This window comes from Sciurus vulgaris, assembly GCF_902686455.1.
Source record: "Sciurus vulgaris genome assembly, chromosome: 4".
Lineage (NCBI taxonomy): Eukaryota > Metazoa > Chordata > Mammalia > Rodentia > Sciuridae > Sciurus > Sciurus vulgaris.
The window spans coordinates 60,641,962-60,668,937 of NC_136464.1; the positions used below are offsets into that span (position 1 = coordinate 60,641,962).

At 34.7% G+C, this 26,976-nt stretch overlaps 1 protein-coding gene across 3 annotated transcripts in view; it reads left to right on the plus strand.

Moving 5' to 3' along the window:
• The window catches only part of CTNNA3 (catenin alpha 3), a 1,874,587-nt gene that overhangs the window by 1,491,637 nt on the left and 355,974 nt on the right, over positions 1–26,976 (plus strand). The gene's annotated exons all lie outside the window — the stretch shown is intronic.

Below are 26,976 nucleotides of genomic sequence, written 5' to 3' on the forward strand. Positions count from 1 at the left end.
ATGCATTGTCTACAAGTGTCTCATGGCATGATCCGGAGGCAAAGAGAAAAATATCAAGTAATTTGCTTTCTGTTCTCTAACAAATGGCAAGTATCTTTCCTATTACTACACTGGAATTGACAAGGAAGTATGTTTAAACAAGGTATTTCTATAGCCAAATCTTCTCTTCCTAGATCACAGAATCAGAGTGTTCTGTAAGAAATCTTACCTGGAGCCAGCAGGACTCTTCAACTTTCCCCGTCTGGGAGTTGTCCATTTAAGAAAATTCATGCCACATTCCCAGGGGTGCGAATGTACACATTTACTGCAGACACAATGTATATATACAGACCGAAATCATATGTTTTTACTCAAATGTTTATGTAAATTAATTTAAGTGTTTGTAATGAAACAACATAGGACCTTCAAAAATGCATATATAAGATATTAAGTCTTACAATGGGTTCACCTGAATGCAGACCCTCAGGAAAGGATTTATGTTGTTAGTAGTGTATTTAGGAGCAAATAAGAGTGAGATTAGGATGGGAAGGAAACCAATAAGGTTTCCTTATGAATCACTACAGGTAATTCACTGTTGGTGAACTCTGGGAGATACTGTAGTACACACCTCAGAATTATTCCACCCAAGGTGAACAAGATCTGGAAACTTATCCACCTATTCATTCTTGATTAAGTGCTATTCTCAGGGGTGGTACCTGGGTCTTATGCTCAGAACCAGTCAAGCTCTTGTGGCCAAAGAAAGCAACCCTCAGGCAGGATGGCAGGTGCTTAGAGTTAGAAAATTCAGCAGGCCTGTTGAGTGTAATTTGTAAGGATGAATAGAGTTTCATTTGAAAGCTTCTGGACTTAACTACTAGTAAGACTGTAAGATGAAAGTAAAAGTGCCAAGAATATATGGGGTAATGTATCAGGTAATTTATCAATAGTAGCTGATAGAGTTGAACTCAGTTAGGTGACACTGAGAAGTCCATACACACAGGGTCATCTATGAACCTTGTAAAGAAAAGGACTGACAATGTAGGACCTGGCAGGGCAGGTGGAAGAGTCTGCAGAACAATGGTTAAGTGTCAAGATATGGGATTTAGCACATCAGGACTTGGGAAAACCTGAAAGCAAACCAGTTATAGATATTAGAAAGAAACCCCAAATTGTTCTCTAATTTTTTTTTGTTTGTTTTACAATGTTGTGAAAACTACATGTATTCAGTAGAAGTCATACTTTGAAGGTTGAGCTTTTCCTTGACTAGCAATATGTGATATCATACACTTGTGATGTTGAGTAGCTGCACAAAGCTGCAGCTCCAGGTCAGCCACCCAGTCATGAAGCTATATAGCAGGTACTCTAGGGTGTACTATGTTGCTAATCTTAATATTCAGTAGGTTAGCTACATTAAATGCAGTTCCGGCTTAGATGATATTTTGAGTTTACAATGGGTTTATTAGGAACCATCATTAGCTGGGGAACATTGTATTGAGGATAAGTACAATGGGAGGATAAGTGAGTCAAGGAGAGAAGCACTAATATTGTGAAGAAGACACATGATCTTTAGGAAATTGTCTTACTGGGATGAAACCCTACATTTTCACTATCCCTGTGCACACATTGAGAAGATATACCATTGAAACAGTATGTAAGAATCAAGGTAGAAAATGCATATTGTCTTGCTAAAGCTGTCTAGGGATAAAAAAAAAAATGTCATAACCTCTTTTAGCTAGATGTTCCAGTATTTAATTTTTTTTCTTATTATCAAGATGACTTGTGTATAATGAATCAAATTATCTTGCCATGTATCTCACATATAGTGGTCCTCCGTAGGGCAGGAGAGCAATTTATTGTAATTATTAATAGCCTTCGAAGGCAGTAATTTTTTCCCTATGGTCAGTTCTTTTTCAAGATAAATACTTCCATTTCTGTTAACTTTTCTCACAGGAATAATCTAATATTTTGTGTTCTTCTCTAGTTCTTATTTAATTTTCAAAAAACTTTTCAAGTGACACAATTAAAAACTGTCCGATCAGATAAAGTAGAAGAGTTGTTCTCATGTGTCATTTCTACTGCTAGAATAACCATCTTTGTCTTGTTTGTAACCCATTTTAAATACAGGATTATTGAATTAAGGATGACTTGCTTAAATTTTATTTCTTATACTGCTATTGCCTATGAACTCTGTTTCCATTTTGGTTGTGATTGCCCTCTGTCCTAAATTCTAATTCTGCTAAGTTTCATTTCGTTTCTAAATGACTTTTCATATAATTTATCTGATTTCTTTCCAATTTGGATATTGACAGTGCCAAGTTAGCACCAATTAGGAACATGAGATGTAAAGCTGCATTTTCTTTATCTAGAATACTGATGAAAATAAATGATATGATATTGGCCCTTTATGTGACTGAAATCCTCAGTAGATAGTTCAGTTTAAGGGCATTTGAATTCGATGCTGCAGTAGCTGAGAACATGTCTCTAAGAATATGTTTGAAAGAATGCCTTATGAATTTTGAGATAGACATATTTTTTCTTTAAATAAACTATAAGGCCAAAAAGAAAAAAAACAGATGAAAATGTAGTTTTACATGAAACTATAGGGGAAAAATAGATGAGGATGGTGGGAACACAAGATTAAGAGAATAATTCTATAAAATGATCCTACTTGTACTGACTCCCCACATGCTTTCTTTACCAAAAAGCAATCTGCTTGCAGCCCTAACTGGCCTGAGGGAACAGGAAATGTCACATTCCTCAACAAATTGAGGCAGGGGGCAGAAAGCCTGGCAGTCTGTGTAGATAATGAATGATAGGGGTCCACTGATTATCACTGGGTCCTTAACATCAGGGATCACACTTCCCAGCTCAATGGGTTACTAACACCTCAGGGGATCACAGCGGGGGATTATTACCCCCTGTGTTGCTCCTTCCTGCCCTTAGGCACCTAGCTGAGAATAAAGAGAAGATGGGGGTTCTGGGGGTCTATAAAAGAGTGAGACACTCCCCTCCCGCTGGCACCCAGCTCTGGGCCTCTTTTCTCTCTGGAGAAATCTATCTCTGTCCTCTTAAATAAAACTTGCTTTCTATGCTTGCTTTGGCATTTCTCAGGTGTTTATAATCTTCAACACTGGGGGAATGAGGACCTGTTCCTGATTTCCAAGACAGGTCTCAAAAACCTGAAGGAGGAAAGAGTCACATCATCTCTGTCCCTACACCCACAGATAAAGTACATATGTACTACTTTGTTGCTGTGTGTCTGAATTCTCACACTCAAACTACTGGAGGGAGAGGCCCTGCCTGTACCAGCTAGTCACTAACACAGAATGTTACCTGCTGCTATTATGGGTCTGTGGAATTAAGTTCAGGGTAGAGAAGTTATGAATCAAAAGACTGTTCAAATCTTAGCTGTATAGTTACCACTTGTATTGTTACTTTAAAGGCCATTATTGATTTCTTCACTACAGAGGAAAAAAGATAAATACTACTGAATTCCTACTTTCAGTTATCACTGTGCCTATAAATTAAGGAATAAATATTGCTTCCTGAGAAGAGGAACAAAGTGAAACTGTCCATATCCCACTGTATGCAAATTATATAAGAATTATGCAATGGAAAAATACAAAAAAATCTCAAACTCAAAGTATGTATTTTATACAGTGGCAACTAACAATTAGAAAATATACTTTTAGAATATAATGTATCATGGCATCAAACAATTTAGTGATAAATTTAATAAAACACATATAAGATCTAGATTGTGAAACTTATAAAATATTTTTAAGAAAAATTAAAGACCTGAATTGAGAGATAAGTTGTTAATCATCCCAATATTGATTTCTAGATAAAATGTTGCACTTCCCAAATTCTCAGAAAACCATTTATGAAAACTAATAATCTGAAATGGTTACATGGATATACACATTTGTCAAAATTCATCAATCAAACTGTACACTTAAAATTACAAATAAATTTGAAAAAAATTAAGCTGATTTTCAATTCCTGTTCGACTTGGTAGCTAATTCCTTAGTATAAAGGTAATTTTAATTAGATAAAGTCCTACCAATCTATATTAATTAGAAAATTTTGCTAGACTATAGAAAATGCCAAAATTAGACACATTACAAAATAAATACTTTTTTTTACTTTGTTACTGTTTTTTGCCAAATATTTCTATTTTATAGGCTCTTTTTCACTTTTTTTCTAATTTCTCATGTTTATTAATCATTATGTATTACTTCAGGGGTTGGTGGACTCTGGCCTAATATGTTCCACCATTTATTTTGTATAGCCTGCGGGCCAAGAATAGTTTTAAAATTTTTAAATTGTTTAAAATATTTTTTAAAATATTACTTGACATGTGAAAATTATATGAAAATCTAATTTTAGCCTCTGTAAATAAAATTTTATTGAAGTATGGACAAGACATTGTTTTTAATCTATGACTGTGCTACAATGGCAAGGTAGAGTAACTACAACAGAGACTACATGTCTCACAAAACCTAGAATACTTACTATCTGGCTCTTTACAGAAAATGTTTCATGACCTTTGTTTCAGGAAGCTTGTTTTAGCCCATTTCCAAAATATTGACTGACTTCTCCAAGAATATATTCATTCATTTATAAATTTTCTTTTGTAAACCTAATCATCCAAAATATTTGAATATAGTCCTTTTCTTCCAGTTCCTTGAGTCATGAAATCACCCAAAATGACTTCAGTTAACCCTTCCTAGTGGAAGTCTAGAGTCTCAGATGTTTGTTCTCCATTCTAAGGACTTCCTTTCTTCTGACTGCTCTAATTTTCTCACACTTTCTTTTGTAGATAAAACTCTCTTTGGTTCTTTATTTCAAAAATTTACATTCATGCCCTGGTGCTTTGCAGATAAAATCTTTAGTTCATTAACTCCTACCCTGCTCTGAAGGCTATAAAGAATTTTTTACATCCTTTTGGTATTTTACATCATTTGCTCAGCAATTAAAATTATATTTTAGAGTACCCTTTGATTATCATATATTTTAAAATACATTTTTTAAGGCTAAAGGATGGTGAAATCCACCAACTTTATTCTCTCATTTCACTTGTTAAGTTATAGTAGTAATAATTTTGTCCAAAGATTGTTTACAAATGAGTAAAACCAATATTTGCTGTATCCACCTTAGTTTACATATGATAATCTTGGATTGTATCCCTTTTTACTCTCAAAGTATCCAATTTCAATGATAAATTGTTATGTTCACAGTAATTTCTGGATCCCGACTGTACTGCTTGAGATCCATTGGTGCATTACCTGCACCTACAGGGCAATGTTCCATGGTGCTTGGCACTAATGACTGCAGTTCCCTATAAAGCCAGTTTTTCTAACCCTAGGGAATGCTTTTTCTCTGTAGAACTAACTGCTATCAAATGTTAGCTTCTTCATGCTTTGCAGATTCTTTGTTGACTGTGGAGAATCTCTTCAGGCACCATTTTGAATTTAACATACAAAGACATAATACTTTTTTCATTCCTCAGTGTTAGGCAGATTTCCTAAATTCATCTTAATTGCTCTACTCTTCATTTTCACAGGAGTCTTGCCCTGGAATTCCAGTTAAAACATTTTGTCCTCTTTTGGAAGTGTGAGAGCTCCTTTATACTGTCAGAACCAGTTTGTAAAGAAGCCAACTACCAAGGGACTTCCTAAGGGAACTTAATAAAAGGCCTGTGGCAAAGTAACCTTAGCTTTATATGCAAATTTCTGTCAAACTTAGTGGGAAGAGTTCTACAGAGAAGCTCTTGCTGTTTTCTCTGAAAACAAAAGAGTGCAAGGTAGGGAAAATCAGAACAGCCAAAGTAGCCTTAATTATGTTAGCCTTTCTTGATAGCACCCATTTTTCGTTTACTTAATAATAACTATTCTTATCAGGATGAGTTGAAATCTCCATGTAGTTTTGATTTGCATTGCCCTGATGTTTGTATTGCTATTGAGCATTTTGTCATATATTTACTGGCTATCTGCACTTCCCTCTTTGAGAAATATCTGTTTAGTTCTTTTACTCATTTATTGATTGGATTATTTGTTCATTGTTGTTGAATTTTTTGAATTTGTTCTATATTCTGTATATTAATCCTCTGTGATATTAATAGCTGACAAAGATTTTTCTCCCATCCTGTAGGATGACTCTTCATTCTATTGATTATTTCCTTTGCTGTGCAGACACTTTTAAATCTGATGTGATACTATTTGCCAATCCTTGTTATTTCCTGAGCTATAGAAGTCCTTTTGGGGAAACTATTGCCTACACCTTTATCTTCAATTGTTGCCCTTATGGTTTCTTCCAGAGACCTCAAAAGTTTCAGGTCTTACATTAAGATCTTTCTTCTATTGAGTTGATTTATGTACAAGGTAAGAGATAAGGATCTGGTTTCAATCTTATACAAGTGGATGACCAGTTTTCCAAGTACCATTTGTTAGCAAAACTGCCTTTTGTCTGCTGAATGCTTAGAATCAGAGGGTTGTATCTTATTCCTGAGTCCTCTATTATATTCCTTTGTTCAACATCTATTTTTTTCTACCATGCTGTTTTGTTACAATGACTCTATAATGCATTTTGAAATCAGTTATTGTGATGATTTCAGTATTGTGCTTCTGTCAGTGTTGTTCTGACTATTTGGGATCTTTCATGATCCATATGAATTTTAGGATTGTTTTTTTAATTCTGTGAAGAATGTCATTGGTATTTTGATGGGAAATACATTGAATTTGTAAATTACTTTCACTAGTATGGCCATTTTAACAATATTAATTCTCCCAATCCATGAACATGGGAAGTCTTTCAATCCTTTAGTGAATTTCTTAATTTTGTCTTTTATGATTTTTATTGTTGAGGTCTTTCAGCTTCTTGACCAGGTTTATTCCTGAGTATTTTATTTTTGAGGTTATTGTTAATAGGAATGTTTTCCTGATTTCTTTCTCAGCGGTTTCAATTTTGTTGTACAGGGAAGTTATGAAATTTTGTGGGTTGATTTGTATACTGCTACTTTGCTGAATTTGTTTATCAGTTCTAAGATACATTTGGTGGATTTTTTAGGGTCTTTATATATAGAAACATGTCATCAGTAAAATGAGAAGATATGATCTCCTTTTTTCCTAATTGTATTCCTTTGATTTCTTTCTCTTCTCTGATTACTCTGGCTAAAGTTTCTAGTACTATATTAAGAGTAGAGAGAGTGGGCATCCTTGTTTTATTTCTGATTTTAGAGGATATACTTTTAGTTTTTTTTCATATTCAGTATGATATTGGCAAAGAGTTTGCCACAGGGAGCCTTTATTACGTTGAGGTATGGTCTTTCTATTTACCTAGTCTATTCAGGGCTTTTATCATAATAAGATGTTGAATTTTATTAAAAGCTTTCTCTGCATCACTTCAGATATTCATGTGGTTTTTATCCTTGATTTATTTATTTGCATGTATTCAACCAACTTTGCATCCCTGGAAAAGACCAATTTGATCATGATGTATGAACTTTTTAGTGTAATGTTGAATTAGATTTTCAATTGTTTTATTGAGGATTTTGGCATCTATGTTCATCAACAATATTAATAATAATTTTCTGTTTTTGTTGCATCTGTATCAGGTTTTGGCAGAAGGCTAATACTGACTTCATAAAATAAATTTTCAGTTGTTGCTTCTCTTTCTAGTTCTTGAAATAATTTGTATAGCATTGGTTTTAGTTCTTTAAAAGTCTAATGAAATTCAGTCATAAATTTGTGTGATTCTGAGCTTCTTTGTTGGGAGAATGTTTTTCACTGTGCAATCTCATTGCTTGTACTGATCTACTTATGAATTTTAAACCATTGTGGTTCAATTTTGGTAGGCCATATGTGTATAGAAATTTGTTCATTTTTTTTCTAGATTTCCTGATTTATTAGCATATGCTTTTTCAAAACATTCCCTAATTATCCTGTGAATTTCAGTGGTTTTTTTTTTCCTTGCAATATATACTTGTTTTCATTTCCAACTTTATTAAATTTGTTTTTTCTTTCCTCTCTATCTTTTAGTTGGTTTGTCCTAGGGCTTGTCAATATTCTTTATCTTTTCAAAGAATCAAAACTTTGTTTCATTCATCCTTTTTATTGCTGTTTTAATTTCTATTTCACTTATTTCTGCTTGAAACTTTATTATTTCTTTCCTTTTAGTGATTTTGTGTTTGGTTTGTTCAATTGGAATACAATTGGGAAACGAGGAGATCAAATTATCCTATTTTCCAAAGGCTTAAGATATACCAGTAGGTCATTTATTTGAGAGCTCTGTGCTTTTCTAATGTAGACAATTATAGCTATAAAATTCCATCTTAAAATTGCTTTTACCATGCCCTATGGGTTCTGCTAGATTGTTTTTATTCCATTTTATTTTAGTACTAGGAATATTCTAATTTATCTTATTAGAAAAGTTTCTAAGTCCTCTGATTTCTACAGTGACCCATGCTTATTCAAAGTGTGTTGTTCAATCTCCGTCTGTTTGTATAATTTCTGAAGTTTCTGTTGTTAATTTCTAGTTTCATTCCATTATGGTCTGATAAGGTGAATAAATTATTTTTTTTTCTTTTTGTGTATTTGTCAAGATATTTTATAGCTTAAAATGTGATCTATTTTGGAGAAAATTCAGTGGACTGATGAATACACATTCTTATGAGTATTCTGTCATTTTTGGATGTAATATTCAGTAGATTTCTATAGAATCCATTTATTGTACATTGTAATCTAACTTTTATGCTTCTTTGTTGATTTTTTTTGGGGGGGGGGTCTGGATGATCTATCAGTGAAAGTGAAGCATTGAAGTCACCCACAATTATTGCATTGGGGCCTATTCATGTCATTCTTTAGATTTTAGAAATTTTCTGCTATTATTTCACTGAATTAGTTCTCTATACTGTTAGCCTATAGTTCTATTTATTCCTCTAAGCCTATAGGTCATGGGTTTGGTCTTTTAATATTGTCTGAGACTTCAGTTTTTCTGTTCATTGCTGCTGATGCCTCTGCCATTGCATCTTCTCTGTCATTGTTGTCACTGTCTTCTTCCTCCTCCCACTTTTCTTACCTCTTCTCCTCTCTTTATTGCTGTCTAAATATGCTAGTGTATCCACCATGTATTCACATCATGATTTTCTTTCTTTTGCTTCTTCTAGTCTATTGGTAAGTCTTTCAACTGAGGTTTTTTATTTGACTTACTGAGCTTTTCATTTCTGAGATTTGTTTGTTTCTTTTTCAGAATTTCTATCTCTTTGTTGAATCATAATAATGAGTCTTTGACATTCTTTATCCAGCATTTCAGCCACTTCAATCTCTTTGTAATCAGTTTCTGGAGTTATTAACTCTTTTTTAAATTAATTTTTAAATCTGTTCTAATTGGTTATACATGACAGTGGAATGCATTTTGACACATTATACACAAATGGAGCATAACTTCTCATTCCTCTGGCTGTACATGGTGCTGAGTCACACCAGTAGTGTCATCATAATCATACATGTATAGAGGGTAATAATGTCTGTCTCATTCTACCATCCTTCTCTTCTCCATCACCCCACCATTCCCCTCACTCCCTTTTGCACAATCCAAAGTTTCTTCATTTTTCTCCACTTTCCTACCCCCCACTATGAATCAGCATCCATTTATCAGAGAAAACATTCAGCTTTTGGTTTTTTGGGATTGACTTATTTCACTTAGCATGATATTCTCTAGTCCCATCCATTTACCTGCAAATGCCATTATTCCATTCTTCTTTAAGGCTGAGTAATATGCCATTGTGCATATGTACCACATTTTCTTTATCCATTCATCTGTTGCAGGGCATCTAAGTTACTTCCATAGTTTAGCTATTGTGAATTGAGTTGCTATAAACATTGATGTGGCTGTGTCACTATAGTATGCTGATTTTAAGTCCTTTGGGTATAAACGGAGGAGTGGGATAGCTGGTTAAAATGGTGGTTCCATTCCAAGTTTTCTTAGAAATCTCCATACTGCTTTCCATGGTGGTTGCACCAATTTCCAGTCCCACCAGCAATGTATGAATATACTTTTCCCCCTACATTCTCACCAACGCTTTTTAAAGAACTCAAAAAACTTAACACACACACACACAAAAAAAAAACCAAAAAAACAAAAAAAAACCCAGTCAATAAATGGGCTAAGGAACTGCACAGACACTTCACAGAAGAACTATAATCAATCAACAAACATATGAAAACATGTTTTTCATCTCTAGCAACTAGAGAAATGCAAATCAAAACTGCTCTAAGTTTTCATTTCACTCCAGTTAGAATGGCAATTATGGAGTCATTAACTCTTGGACAAGAAATGTTACCTTCTTTTCATATTTCTTGTGCTTTATATTGAAATTTGTGCATCTTTTGGGATAGCATTTTTTTCCATTTTTGTCTGAGAGACTTCTTAGTGAGCAACCTTCTCTTGATGATATGTACAGGGAATCAGTGCTTTTGCTATAGGTATTACAAGAGTTGAGACCCTCTAGAAGTTCAGACAGGTATATTTTAGGTAACTGCATATGTGAGTTACTCTTCTAGACTTACCAGTAATGTGCAATCTGAAAAGATATGGGAAAAAACTAATGTTTCAATTATTCATAGGTATGACACTCATTGGAATTTGTATCATATCCCTCTGCTACTGCTATGGGGGGTAAATGAATAGGAATGGAACTGCAGACCTTCTCTAGTTGTGTCTCCTTGGCATCAAGTCATGGACTGAAGGTTTTTATATCCCCTATTCTTTAAGTTGAACTGTTTTCCAGTGTTTGGGCAAGTCAAGGTCATGACTGGATTGAGGTACAGTTCTGACAACTGGGTTGTAAGTGTCATTCATTACCAACAACTTGCTCAATGAACTCAAGGTTTTGGGATTAATCCCCAGCACTGTTCAGAAAGAAGAAAACAAATGGTAGTAACAACTACTGCATAAAACAAACCAGGTATGGAAATATAGCGCTAATTAATTAAAAACAACTACTTCCACAACACCAATAACAATAGAAAAGATGGGGCAAACATAATATGGAATAAACTATTATTAATTAATCAAGATAATTTAAATATATAGAAAAATACTATAAAATAATAACAGAAAAACAGAAAAAGAGGAGGAAGGAAAATTTAGAAAAAAGAGAAAAAGGAAAGGAGAAAAATATGTCTAATTAAAGATTTTTAAAAATCTTTAAGCATGGTGAAAATGAGAAAGAAAAAAAAAGAGAAAAATTATTCACTTAGAGACAGAAGAGAGGCGAGAAAAGGTAAGGCAAGAAAATTTAAAATTAAATGTTAAAAGAATAAGAAAGGGAGAGAGAAGAAAAATTAGGATAGATGCAAATTTATTAATATAAAGTATATAAGTATATAAATATAAATATCTAAATATACATCTATCTATATACATAAACATACACACAAATACAGACACACACACATACAAAACCAAACAGGTGTAACCAAATAAAAAAGATAAGCATTCCTTTCTACCAAGGATGTTGTTTGTGTGGAGAAATGATGTTTTCAACCTGAACTAAACAGACCTTCTTTCTTTGTCCTCTTTGGCTATAGACCCCTGTGGAGGGAGCATCCTCTGCACAATTCACCCTTCTTTCCTTTGTGTTGCTCTCCTGGGGACCAGAGGGAGTGGTTTGTAAGCAAAGCCAATTTTATAATTCTTGGTCTCCCAGTTTGTCAATAGTGATGGGGGCACTGCAGAATTTCTGCCAGCAGCAGTTTACTCTGGCTTTGTCATCTCTGTAGGGCAGAATTGATGCTAATAGCTGTAGCACACCCTGGTATCCAAGGCTTTCTCAGATTCCTGCTCCATGGGCTAGGAAATGCTAGGAGGTAGGAGCAATCCACACTGAAAGGGGACTGGTATCAGGGGATATCACCTCTACTGTACCCTTCTGGCTCTGACGTTCTGAAATTTAACTTCCAAATGTATTCAGAAGCAACTTTCCTTTCCCATAGAGCTCCCGTAATTGGTTTCCCAAGTTGTTAGTGCTAAGTGGAAAGCAGCCTTTATCCTCTTATCTGTTGGAGATAAACTTCCCAATGCATAGATCTCACAGTGGTTTTGTTTTCTTTCATATGCTTTCCCCCATAGCCTAACTAGCTCTCAAGGCCAACACCTGCTGGATTGGTGTATGACATTTGTTGCTGGTACCTGGAAACAGGAAACAGGGACCCTTGACTCCTAAAGCATTCAGCTCAGACAAGGCTTTCTCAAGATGGCTCCCTGATAACCACGATTTTATGTTGAGAAATTGAGAATACCTCTTCCATGCCAGCATGTTATGCATATCCCAGGTCTACTGTCTGTTTAGACTTCATGTCTGCATGATACCTGTTCAGATTCATTTCTTTCATTGACCTGTATCCCTGACCTTTGCCTCACCAACAAGTGTTGGGTGCTAAGGCCTTCTTTCTTGCTCCGTTTTCTCTCCAAAGTCTGTTTTTTTTTTTTTTAAATCTGTCTATTCATATCCAAACTTTAGCACCCAACCTCAGTCACCTACTTCAAAGAGTAGCTATTCTCCCAGTTGTTTTGATTCTATCCCCAGGAAGAGCTGGATGCTTCTAGTCTGCTATCTTGGAATGATCCTAACAATTGTGAACTTTTAAGGAATATTTGCTTATGTTGGTTAATTATGAAATGACTTATTGTAAGTTAGCCTATTTTAATAATTAAATAAGTTAAACTTGTATTAAGTATTCTAATTTTTTTTTAAATTTGGGGGAAAAATCTTGGTTTTAGACTAGAAACTCTAAAGGTATGCTCATTTCAAGAAGTTTGGCTATATGGCTGCATTTCAAAAGTAACTTTTACAGAGTTGAATAAGACTTCCAAAGAAAATACTCTGAAAAAAAAAAAAAAAAAACAATTTATGAAGTGATGACTTTTAAGAAATAGGCTTTGGAGTAGCTAAGAGAAGGAGGGAGATTGAGAATTTTGTATTTCCAGTGTCTATAAAGTAAGTTATCAAGTTTCAAAGGGAGAAATATACTGGAGTCTGATAGCAAAAGTAGAATTGAGGTGCTGGAGGTCACGCACTGATAGGAGAAGTCACAGGATGAGAGTCAGGGTCCTTAGGCATCCTGCTTCAGACATTTTCCTTTATCACAGGAGAAGGAAACAACTCAATGTTTCTACACCACAGGAGCCTTTAGGCTTCACTGACTTCCCTTTGTTGATGGACCAGTTATAAACACATAAACCCCAAGAAGCACTTTTTGGGCAATTGGTTGAAGAACACTTATCTGACATCTCTTCCTTGCTCCCTCAGATCAAGTCACATTGGCCTGCTGGCTGTTCTTTCAATTTGCCAGACCACCTACCCTTCTGGTATCTTTCTACTTACTGTTCTGTCTAACCATAATGCTTTCTTCCTGCACAGGGGGCCTCTTCAGGACTGCTCCATCATTATCTTGTCTAACATCTTATATCAGTCTCATATAGAGTCATATATAAAAATACCACTTCCCACTTTAGCCTCTCCATTTCCTTGATCAAGTTTTATTTACATAGTATTTGTCCTGATGACAGGCTTTATGCTTATTAATTTATCTATTTTCATCCTTTCCACACAAGACTATAATCTATATTAAGGAAGGAATTTTTAATAAGAGTTCTTAAAGAACCGGATGTTAAGGTATTTTACAATTAAATTAAGTGATTGATTTATTTTCCAAAATTTACATTTCAAATGTCACTACCAAACCTAAGAAAATAAGGACAAGGGAAAAATTATGTTACTTTAATGTTTTACATTACAAAAATGATGGACCATACAAAACTTACTTGATGGATACTTTTACACAAAAAATTACAATTTGCTTAACGTTCTATTTAAAATAGTTTCAAGAGTACCAAATTTTTCTAAGTATTATATTTTATGGCCAGTATGAGATCACAAATGTGCAGTACATCTGTATTGATGCTATTTGTCTTAGTTGAAACCCCCAAATAGTTAGACCCATGTGGTTGTTCTAAAAGTCCTCCTTTATCCTTCTGAAGGGGAAAAGATTGCTCTTTAAAAATGACAATTGTAAAACAACCCTGATGAGAACTTTTGATTCTGTGTATAAGCTTTTGAGTTATGAAAGAAAGATCCTTCAGGATGGAATTTGTGGGACTTGCTAAAGTGTATTTTATGCACATTTTCCTCAATTATCAGTCCCTTGGTGTTATAAGCTCTGAAATGTCAAAAATTATCTACAAATTTAATGATTAAAGTGTGCTTTATAGTATCTTACAATGCAGTGTTTGGAACAGAAATCAGAAATTTAATTGAAGTCATAAAATACAGAAAGATACCATAAGAAAAATTATTTCCAACCTTAAAAATGGCTGTAAACTACATGTTTACCAGTCTATAGTGGTATCTTTGCTATATCATATACAAATAAAAACTAGGGCTTTGTACATATCTTCTACTATTGCTAAAATTAGTGGTCTGGAAATAAATTCAGAATACCCTTTTACCAAAAATTTATATTAACAAAAATTTATAGAGGTTTATATTTTTCTTAAAATCTGAAAATCAAGATTATTTAAGCAAGGAAGAAATAGCAATTAGATATTTAACAAGCAATCCCTTATATTTACCATTAAAAAGGATAGGAATTATAATCAATTACTAATCATACTATTTATGCCTCACTAAATATATTGGTCAGAAGTAATTGTCAAAGAGTAATCTTTCTTAGAATGAGAAACCTTTCCAAAAGGGACTTGGAAAGAGTGATGAAGATAACAATGTTGATAATGATGATAATAATAATAATAGGAAAAAAAAGTCACGTTTATATTTGGAACAAAATTTTTTGTATTTGTAATGAACTGAAACCAACATATGCCTGACGTATTTCTAACTGCCTACTGTCTCTGAGGAGATTTAGGAATTCAGACTGGTAGTCATGCACATTCACCACCAGAGTAACCAAAGTGAAGGGATTGAAGTCCTGTCTCACCAGCTTCAGGGACTCATTGAGTCTGTTCTGAAGTATAACGTCACTGATTACAGAGGATTTTGGTGTTAAATTGACAGAAGAAATTGCTAATCAAAATGCAAGTGGGAGATGTAAATGTAAAAAGATATGAACTCACCAATTAATGCACAGGGAATCATTTTTTCTCCTTCAAATGCCTTGTTTCTTTATTATATCTGAAGCTTTACCCATTAGCTTTAGAAAAAGCACATCAATCAGAGAAAGTTGAAAGACTATGATATGCTGGCTGAGCACTGGATTAGAAATCAGAAGTCCTTGATCCTGGCCTCAGCTATGTTCTATAGTAGCTGTGGAGTCCTAGGTCCCTCATTTAACATAATGTTGCATGGTGTCCTAATATATAAGGGATGGGAATAATCACATATGTTAAGGAATCCCCCACCAACCTCCATTCATCTCATTTTTCTCTGTCTCTCCTATCCTCCCTTCCCCTCCATTTCTTTCATTCTTTGAATAGGGTTTTTATCCATTTATTTAGATAAGCTTGTAATTGTACCTACTGTGTATCAATAAATGAATCATATACTTAACTGTATAATGAAAGATAAAGTAGGTAAGATCTTCATTTTATAGAGTTTATATTCTTGTGGTGAGAGAGACAGAGTAAATAAATATGTTGACAAGGCAATGATGAATGATAGGAAGTAAGTAGGATAATAAGCTGCAGAGAAAAATGGCATAGGGGATAACAGCAGTTTAGGGATAGTAATTAGAGAAAATTTCTTTGGGTTAATGAGAAAGAATCATCAATTTTAGGACAGGAAGGAATTGTTCAGGCAGAATAAATTAACTGGAGAGATGATAAGATTGGGGAAATTCTTGGTATGCTTAAAGATAGGAAGGAGACACTTTCTTAAACTGACTGGAGGAGGGGAGGGACACAAAATAATTTTAGAGAGGTAGATATTATAGGAAAGATTATTTTGACCTCATCAAAGATGTTAAGCAATATGAATTTTGTTCCAAAGTATGGTGTGCTACTGGAATGGAATGGGTACTGTGATCTCATTTACATGTTAGGAAGCTGACTCTTATGGTTTGGATATGAGATGTCCCCTTGAACACTTCTGGGTTAATGCAGGAATGTTCAGAGGTGGAGTAATTGGATTATGAGCGCTGTAACCTCATCAGTTCATCCTAGTTTGAATGACTGGTAACTATAGCCAGGTGGGGTATGGCTGGAGGAGCTGGGTCACTGGGGGTGTGCCCATGGAAGTATCTTCGCTGTAGCCTTTTCCCTCTCTCTCTTTTCTTTCTGTTTCCTGACCCTTTCATGAGCAGAGCAGCTTTCCTCTTCTAGGCTTTCTCCTATGATATGCTCTCTCATCTCAGCCCCAGAGAAATGAAACGGCCATCTGTGAACTGAGACGTCTGAAATTATAAGCCCCAAATTAAAGTCTTCCTTCTGTAAGTTGTTCTTATAAGGGATTTTGGTCATCACAATGCAAAAACTGATTAAAACAACCCCTCTTGATTTTTGTTGAATGTTGACTTTCAAAAAAATCTCCGAAGAATATATTAATCAAAGCAAAAATTTAAACCAAGATGATATAGGAAAGGAGAATACCATCTTGACAGAGTGGTGTCTCAAAAAGACTCTTAAAGTGGTATCTTAAAAAGGCTCCTTAGATGCCTTCAAATTTGATGATGAAATAAAATCCTTCCATGATAAACAAAAGCTAAAAGAATTTACAAAAAGAAAGCCAACATTACAGAACATTCTCAGCAAAATATTCCATGAGGAAGAGATGAAAAACAAAGAAGCAAATCAGCAAAGGGAGGAATTATCCTAAAGGAATTGTCAAACAAAGGAGGAACCAAGTAGTGTCAAATAAATAAATAAATAAATAAATAAATAAAATTTAAAAAATGAACCATATGACCGGGAAACCAAATCATATCTCAATAATAACCCTGAATGTTAATGGCCTGAATTCATCAATCAAAAGACATAGACTGGCAGATTGGATTAAAAAGAAGGATCCAACAATATGTTGCCTACAAGAGACTCACCTCATAGAAAAAGATACCCATAGACTAAAGGTGAAAAGATGGGGAAAAACATACCATGCACATGGACTCAGCAAAAAAGCTGGAGTATCCATCCTCATTTCCGATAATGTGGACTTGAAGCCAAAGTTAGTCAGAAGGGATAAAGAAGGTCATTTCATACTGCTTAAGGGAAGCATAAATCAGCAAGATATAACAATCATAAACATCTATGCCCCAAACAGTGGCTCATCCATGTATGTCAAACAAATCCTTCTCAATTGCAGAAACCAAATAGTCCATAACACAATAATACTAGGTGATTTTAACACGCCTCTCTCACCACTGGACAGATCTTCCAGACAAAAATTGAATAAAGAAACCATAGATCTCAATAACACAATCAATAATTTAGACTTAACAGACATTTATAGAATATGCCATCCAACAAAGAGCAAATACACTTTCTTCTCAGCAGCACATGGATCCTTCTCTAAAATAGACCATATATTATGCCACAAAGTTAATGTTAGCAAATACAAGAAGATAGAGACACTACCTTGTATTCTATCACATCATAATGGATTGAAGTTCGAAATAAATGAAAGAGTAAAACACAGAAACTATTCCAACATCTGGAGATTAAACAATATGCTATTATATGATGAATGGATAACAGAAGATATTAGGAAGGAAATTAAAAAATTCTTAGAGGTAAATGAGAACAAAGAAACATCATATCAAAATCTCTGGGACACTATGAAAGCAGTACTTAGAGGGAAATTTATTTCATGGAGCGCATTTAATAAAAGAAGTAAAACTCAACAAATAAACGACCTAACACTACAGCTCAAAGCCCTAAAAAAGAAGAACAGACCAGCACCAAAAGTAGTAGAAGACAGGAAATAGTTAAACTCAGAGCTGAAATCAATGAAATTGAAACAAAAGAAACAGTACAAAAAATTGACAAAATAAATAGTTGGTTCTTCGAAAAAATAAACAAAATTGATAAACCCTTAGCCACACTAACAAAGAGAAGACGAGAGAAAACCCAAATCACTAAAATTCGGAATGAACAAGGAAATATCACAACAGACAGGATTGAAATACAAAACATAATTAGAAGCTATTTTGAAAATCTATACTCCAACAAAATAGAAAATTTCGAAGACATCAATAGGTTTCTAGAGACATATGAATTGCCTAAACTGAACGAGGAGGACATACACAATTTAAATAGACCAATTTCAAGTACCGAAATAGAAGTCATCAAAAGCCTACTAACAAAGAAAAGTCCGGGACCAGATGGGTTCTCAGCCAAGTTCTACAAAACCTTTAAAGAAGAGCTCATTCCAATACTTCTCAAAGTATTCCATAAAATAGAAGAGGAGGGAACCCTCCCAAACTCATTCTATGAAGCCAATATCACCCTGATACCTAAACCAGACAGAGACTCATCAAGGAAAGAAAATTTCAGACCAATATCCTTAATGAACATCGACGCAAAAATTCTCAACAAAATTTTAGCAAATTGCATACAAAAACATATTAAAAAGATAGTGCACCATGATCAAGTGGGTTTCATCCCAGGGATGCAAGGTTGGTTCAAAATCAGGAAATCAATAAATGTAATTCACCATATCAATAGACTTAAAGTCAAGAATCACATGATTATTTCAATAGATGCAGAAAAAGCATTTGATAAAATACAGCACCCCTTCATGCTCAAAACACTAGAAAAAATAGGGATAGTGGGAACATTCCTTAACATTGTAAAGGCCATTATGCTAAGCCCATGGCTAATATCATTCTAAATGGTGAAAAACTGAAAACATCCCCCTAAAAACTGGAACAAGACAGGGATGCCCTCTTTCACCACTTCTATTCAAAATCGTTCTTGAGACTCTAGCCAGAGCAATTCGACAAACCAAAGAAATTAAAGGGATACGAATTGGAAAAGAAGAACTCAAACTATCCCTGTTCGCTGATGACATGATTATATATTTAGAGGAACCTGGAAATTCCACCAGAAAACTCTTAGAACTCATAAGTGAATTCAGTAAAGTAGCAGGTTACACGATCAATGCTTATAAATCCAAAGCATTTTTATACATAAGTGATGAATCTTCAGAAAGAGAAATTAGGAAAACTACCCCATTCACAATAGCCTCGGAAAAAAATAAAATACTTGGGAATCAATCTCACAAAAGAGGTGAAAGACCTCTACAATGAGAACTACAGTACACTAAAGAAAGAAATTAAAGAAAACCTTAGAAGATGGAAAGATCTCCCATGTTCTTGGATTGAAAGAATTAATATTGTCCAAATGGCCATACTACCTAAAGTGCTATACAGATTCAGTGCAATTCCAATTAAAATCCCAATGATGTACCTTACAGAAATAGAGCAACAATTATGAAATTCATCTGGAAGAATAAGAAACCCAGAATAGCTAAAGCAATCCTTAGCAGGAAGAGTGAAGCAGGGGATATCGAAATACCAGATCTTCAACTCTACTACAAAGCAATAGTAACAAAAACGGCATGGTATTGGTACCAAAATAGAAAGGTAGATCAATGGTACAGAATAGAGGACACGGACACAAACCCAAATAAATACAATTTTCTCATACTACACAAAGGGGCCAAAAATATGCAATGGAGAAAAGATAGCCTCTTCAACAAATGGTGCTGGGAGAATTGGAAATCCATATGCAACAGAATGAAACTAAACCCATATCTCTCACCATGCACGAAACTAAACTCACAATGGATTAAGGACCTCGAATCAGACCAGAGACCCTGCAGATTATAGAAGAAAAAGTAGGTCCAAATCTTCACCTTGTTGGTCTAGGATCAGACTTCCTTAACAGGACTCCCATAGCACAAGAAATAAAAGCTAGAATCAATAACTGGGATAGATTCAAACTAAAAAGCTTTCTCTCAGCAAAGGAAACTATCAGCAATGCGAAGAGAGAGCCTACAGAGTGGGAGAATATCTTTGCCAATCATACTTCAGATAGAGCACTAATCTCCAGAATCTATAAAGAACTCAAAAAACTCTACTCCAAGAATACAAATAATCCAATTGACAAATGGGCTAAGGAAACGAATAGACACTTCACAGAAGAAGATGTACAAGCAATCAACAAACATATGGAAAAATGTTCAACATCTCTAGTAATAAGAGAAATGCAAATCAAAACCACCCTTAGATTCCATCTCACCCCAATTAGAATCGCGATTATCAAGAATACAATCAACAACAGGTGTTGGCAAGGATGTGGGGAGAAAGGTACACTCATACATTGCTGGTGGAGCTGCAAATTAGTGCAGCCACTCTGGAAAGCAGTGTGGAGATTCCTTAGAAAACTTGGAATGAAACCACCATTTGACCCAGCTATCCCACTCCTTGGCCTATACCCAAAGGACTTAAAATCAGCATACTACAGAGATACAGCCACATCAATGTTCATAGCTGCTCAATTCACAATAGCCAGACTGTGGAACCAACCTAGATGCCCTTCAATTGATGAATGGATAAAGAAACTGTGGTATATATATATATATATATATATATATATATATATATATATATATATATATACAATGGAATATTACTCAGCCATAAAAAATGATAAAATTATGGCATTTGCAGGCAAATGGATGAAATTGGAGAATATCACGCTAAGTGAGATAAGCCAATCTCAAAAAGCCAAAGGACGAATGATATCGCTAATAAGTGGATGATGACACATAATGGGGGGAGGGAAGGGTTAGTGTTAGAGTTAGAGTTAGGGTTAGGGAGGGGGGCAAGTATGGAGGAAGGAAGGACTGTATAGAGGGAAAGGAGGGGTGGGAGGGGTGGGGGGAAGGGAAAAATAGCAGAATGAATCAAACAACATTACTCTGTGTAAATTTATGATTACACAAATGGTATGCCTGTGTGCCATGTACAAACAGAGAAACAACATGTATCCCATTTGTTTACAATAAAAAAAATACATTATAAAAAAAAAAAAAAAAAGGCTCCTTCGAGCACTGTAAGCCCAATACTGAGTGATTTTAAAGTACATCTTACAAGGGAGAGAACTGGTTGAGATTTGGTGAGATAGTAGATTTGAATGGGTGGAAACACAATCTATTAAGATTTTGAAGGGAATCTTGATGAACTTATTGATAATATTTTGGATACACTTGACTAAAATATGTTATTGGCATCAATTTGACATGTAGAAATGTAAAAATATGTAAATATAAAATATAAATGAGATTTTTTTATGCTTTCTTTTCTTACTAAGTCTTCAACATTTGTTGTTTTACATTTACATAGCATATCTCATTTCACATAAGCAAAATTTCAGGTGCTTAATAACCATAAAATAACAAAAGTTATTGTCTTAAATTGGGCACTAGCAAATTTCAAATTATATATGGTGCTTATACTGTATTTATATTGAGCAGTACTAGACTAGAGCATTGACAGATCAATTGAAAACTTATTTTGGAGATAAAATTGGATTTTCTAAGAATTAATGTGAGATTGAAGGAAATTCAGAAACAAATGTATCTGTAAGGTTTCTTCTTTTGAGCTATTGGGTGTGAATGTGACAATGAGCTAAGGGAGACTGGGAAGAATCAATTTGGGGAAATTTGATTTCATTTTAGTGAGCTCATTAGATATAAGATTTTCTTTCTTTATAGCTATGTTATATGGGTCATTGGAAATATGATTTTGGAACTTAGAGCACAATTTTTGCCATGTTAAAAAATTTGGTTTTCCTTAGAGTGTAATTACATGTAGATAGGGTATACTAGAGAAGAAAATATGATCAAAAGCACATTTAGAATTTAGGTTGAGGAGGAGGAACTAACAAAGATGGTAACTGGAAAGACAGAAAAGCAAAACAGTGCTGTTTCAAAAACCAAGACAAGAATATTTCAATTGTGTCAAATGTTTCTTACAGCACTGGTAACATTACCATTGGGATGTCACATTGAAGTCCTTGGCATCACAATCCCAAAGAGAAACACAGAAGTAACAAAATACCCATTTATTGAAGGTGAAACAGTACTCCATTGGGAACCATGGAGTGGGCCAAGCAAGAGAGGCTCAAGGCCCCAGTGTCTGGAGTTTAGGGTCTTATATCCTGAGCTAGGAGGGTCTTCTCTTCCCTATACCAACCTGTTTGAAGACTTGATCCATTTTCTTCCATTGGTTATCTTATGATACCTGATGAGAATATTCTCAAATTTTCCCCCAATGGTTATTCAAGAAAAACTATTTATAATACTGCCCACTTTGCTTCCATTGGTCAGTTTAAAATTTGAACCTGTAACAGGAGTTGTCATGTTGATGGGATTTATTGTAAACAGGGACAAGACTCATCTTGTTTTGTCCTCCAGTGGCTTCTTTATGATACTTTTTCCCCACCATCTCCATGTACCTGAACTCCTACCTAACAATAAGATAAGGAGAAAATGTGTTTATTTTAGTTGGGAACATGGATGATCAACTAGGTAATATACATTTAGATATACAGTAAGTTGGTGTCAATTTGTCCTGAAATTAATGACTAAGGTCATAGTTGGCAAAAACTCCTATGTTTAATGCAGGACTGTTCATAGTGAAATTATTAGATTAAGGAAGCTCTAACCTAATCAGTGGATTAATCCATTTATTTGGATCCATAATTTAAATGGACTTACTGGGTGGTAAATGTAGACAGGTGGGGATGGCTGGAGGAGGTAAGTCACTGGAAGTGTGCCTTTGGGATTTATAGTTTGTCCCTTGCTTTCTTTCTGCTTCCTGGCTGTCTTGAAGTGATCAGCTTTCATCTGTCATGCCCTCTGCCATGGTGTTCTGTCTCACCCTGGCACAGAACAATGCAGCTGGCCCACCATGGACTCAAACCTCAGGAACTCTGAGCCAACTTTTCCTCCTCTAAGTTGTTCTTTTTGGGTATTTTGGTTGCTGCAACACAACGTTGAATAACCTCAATTATACATTGAGAAAACTCTCAGCCTCTTGGGGCTAGCACATTTCCACAGGAATTAGAAATAGAGGCGATAATACAGAAGGGTGAGTTAGATTTTTTTTTTTTTTTTTAAATGTGCTATGTTCATGAAGAGAGGTAAAATAGTTCTCTAATTTTCCATTGGATGGCTTTTTGGTGCACTGTATGTTGTCCCAAAGAAACATTGTAATGGAGGAAAAATAACAAATATATTCTGACACACTTGCCAATGACTAGAATTCAGACAAAGTAAAATGAACTCTTTTTATGTTTCCATAAAGTCACAGAATTGTAAACATATGTATGGGGTTTTCATAAGCTCTAGTTTTTAATGATCCTCACTGTGTCTTTAGTATAGCCCAATCTTTTATGTTGTTCTTAAAGTTCTTGCTCTTGAAATATGCAGTCTTTGCTGGAAGGTCTCTTTCTTCTTATGTCCCAAGGAGTATCTGTATAGAATTGTTACTCTTTGCTTGTGCATTCTTTGAAGTATTTGTCTTTAAATACAGTATCCATCTGTTATTTTCTTTGGAGAGATTTGCTTTGCTACAATATGCTCTTCAAAATGCTGCCCCATTCTGTTAACCCCAATGATGGCTATTGCCTAACTCTGTTCATTCTCTAATGAAAAGACTTAGTTCTACATGTATTTCCTATTCAAACTATATGTTTATTATCATAATTGGTTGTTTTTTTTTTTTTTTAATCAAAAATGCGGTGGGAACAGTTGTCTCATATCACCTTTCGAAGAAAATATCATTTCCTACTAAGGTCAGAACTGAAAACAGATTCACTCATTGGCCATATCAAGTAATCTCCTGTGTGATACTAATGAATATTCCTTCACTTCTACCCTCTCCCTTGTAAGTAACTTTATGCCCAGTTTATGATAGATGACAAAACTACTTTGTGAAAAACAACCAACCAAACAAACAGAAAAACCTACATAAATTAAAATGTTTGGAGAAAGAGGCAAACAATGTATAACTTGGAGGGAAGTCAAATTAGTTTCTCTGTAAGAAAAGATGAGGTAGGAAGATCAAGTGAAATAATTTAAATGCACTGAAGTGAAGAAAAGGGAAAATGCCCTTTTGCTTAAAATAAAGTTCCAGCAGAAACTGAGAAGATCAAGCGTGGTGTAAAAGTTATACCCTTGAGCAACTGATAATGAAATCTAGCCTGAGGGAAGGAAGTTTTGTTGAGAAATCACCACCTGACAGGAACTTTACATACTTCTCTCATTTCACCCCTAAAGCTACCCCTGAGGCAGGAATTTAGAAATCCATTTTATTGATAGGAAAGGCAACATGTAATTTAACATCACTGTCCCAAAGTTACTCTGATAGGCAGTGGTTCAACAGAGTTAAGATTCAACTGTTCCAAGGCCTGTTGTCTTGTGTTACATACACTGCCTTGGTTAATCCCTAAGGTACAAGGAATTGCTGTGTTTGATCTAGAGTTCCTGGATATGGAGGTGTGGGAGATTAATTTGAGTATTTTTGAGCTATCCTGAAGAATTTGAAAGCATAATTAATTTCAATTATAAAAAAGGTAACATTAAGAAACAAAAAAGAAGAATGCTTTGTTAGACATTGCTCATGGTTTTACAAGGGGTCTTCTAAGTGCTATGCACATTCTGTCATTTAACTGTTCTGCTTTTCCTTGCTCGTAACTGTCTTGAGCTTGAAGAAATTTGCATAGGTAAAGATAGAGGAATTAATAGCCAAGGAAACAAGTCAAGACTGAGAACTTGCTTCTCATTAGGTTTCTTCTTGCAGGCCAATTTATTTCATCACATCTGATTTTACAGGTTGGCCCTGTTATAAAGATTTGGAGTCAATTTGGGTAAGAATAGACTCTAACAAAGAACTTCTCTATTTTCCCACAACCCTGAAGATATTTTATACAAATATAGAGATGCTTTGCAGTTAGGGCTCATTTGGTTCTAACACTTGTTAGTTTGAATTAATATCCCTCTTTAAAAAGCAATACCTTTTAATTTAAAACTATTGATTTGAGAAAGCAGGGATGTTTGAGAATAAAGAAGTAAAGAGTTTGAAAACACAAAAATCCAATTTTTAAGAATATATATAAAGTTTATCAATTAAAAAATAAAGGCTTGAAGAAGTCTGTATCACTCCATCCTCTAGGGAGAGCAGAGTACTTAGTATCATTCTCTGTCATAGGAGATCAGTGACAAAGGAAGCCTGAGGGACCAGACTCTCCTGGGATGTATGGGGAAAGCAAGCATTGTAGGCTCCCCAGACTCTTCCATGGTGCTATCCTTGGTGGTCAATGCTGAGGAGCCAAGAGGGAGAGCAGGCCGATACCTGGAGTGCCCAGCACCATGGAGTGCTAATTTGTCTTCTATGCTGTAAACCTTCTTACTGTTGCTGTTCATAAATAGTTGCCACATGTTCCCTGAGTTATGGAAAAGGGACTGTTTTTGTTTCTCTTGACTTCCTCCTCTCTACTACTATAAGGCCAAGTCTGATTTCAGGCCCTTAAGGACATGTACTATAATCCCAGCTACTCGGGAGTCTGAGGCAGGAGAATTGCAAATCAAAGATAGCCTGAGCAATTTAGTGAGACCCTGTCTCAAAATTAAATTTTCATGAGGCCCTGGGTTCAATTCCCTGTACCATAAAAATTAAGAGAGAGAGAAAGAGAGAGGAAGAACACATGAGCAAAACCTTCTAAATATGGATATGAATTAGAAAACAATAGGGAGAATGACAAAACAAGGAAAAGGCCTGCAGAAGCCTTTTAAAGAGATGCCTTGTCTTTCTGCATCTGTTTGGCTATTACACAGAATATTAATGTGCATTTGCACTTGGTGGTAATGATAGGGGTGTTCACATGGTTGATCAAAATTGTTCCGCCAGCTATGATACAATGATGATGGATTGCCCCTGTCAGGATAGCCAGTTAGAAATTTCCACATCAGATGGCAAAGGGGATAATATGACACAGGTTTGAATCAAAATAACAATCTAGATTGAAAAAAGACATGTTGTACTTTAGACAGGATAGAACATGCTCTAAAATTGAGTAGAAAGGTAGTAAAAAGAATTTCCTTCTCTGTGTCTCCACTAAACACCTACCCTCACCCCCTTGAACTGAGACTTTAGGTAAATCATATAAGCTCTTTGTATTTTAAACTGAAAGTTTTTGATCAGATTAAGTAAAGATAATGAACATGGAAACAGTTTAAAACAAAAATGCAAATTCAGGAAAATACCATCTACCTGATTGTTCAAGTCAGAGGCGGAACCATCGTCCTCTCTTGGTCCCTTTCCCTTGGTTCACCAAGTCCTGCCACCTGTGGATACTCAATTTTGTTTTTCCGCAATAATTTTTAGTCATGTTTGTGTTATGTTTGGATGTCACCTCTGTCTGAAAGGATTTTCTCAGCCCAACTCTGAATTAGGTCTTCTTTCTGTTTATTCATATAGTATCTTATACCTTGGACACAATTGATTATAATGATTATCATATTTCTTTTTTAGCATTTAAGCACAAAGGAGAAAGAAGACTATGACCTCAAACCTCTTTGCTTCACAATAGCACCATAAGACTTAACCCATAATAAATAGTAACTAGTTTTTGAATGAACAAATGAATGAATATCTTGCTCCGAAATGTAAAATTAGAAAGGAATATTATGATAAAAATTATGATTTAAAATAACTTTTAAGAATGTATTAAAATATTTGAATATTTTGATGCCTATGGCAAGTAAACTTTAAAATTAGGATGTTGAATTTGATACTTTATTTAATAATCATATAAAGATTTGGGAAATATGAATGATATATTTTGATTTTTATTCTCATGTACATTGTGTGCTTTTAAAAGTTCTCCTTAATATATATATATATAAGTTGATATATGTCACAAAGAAATACTTCTTTTAGATTAAATCAATGTTTTTTGCATTTCATAGACTGGTCT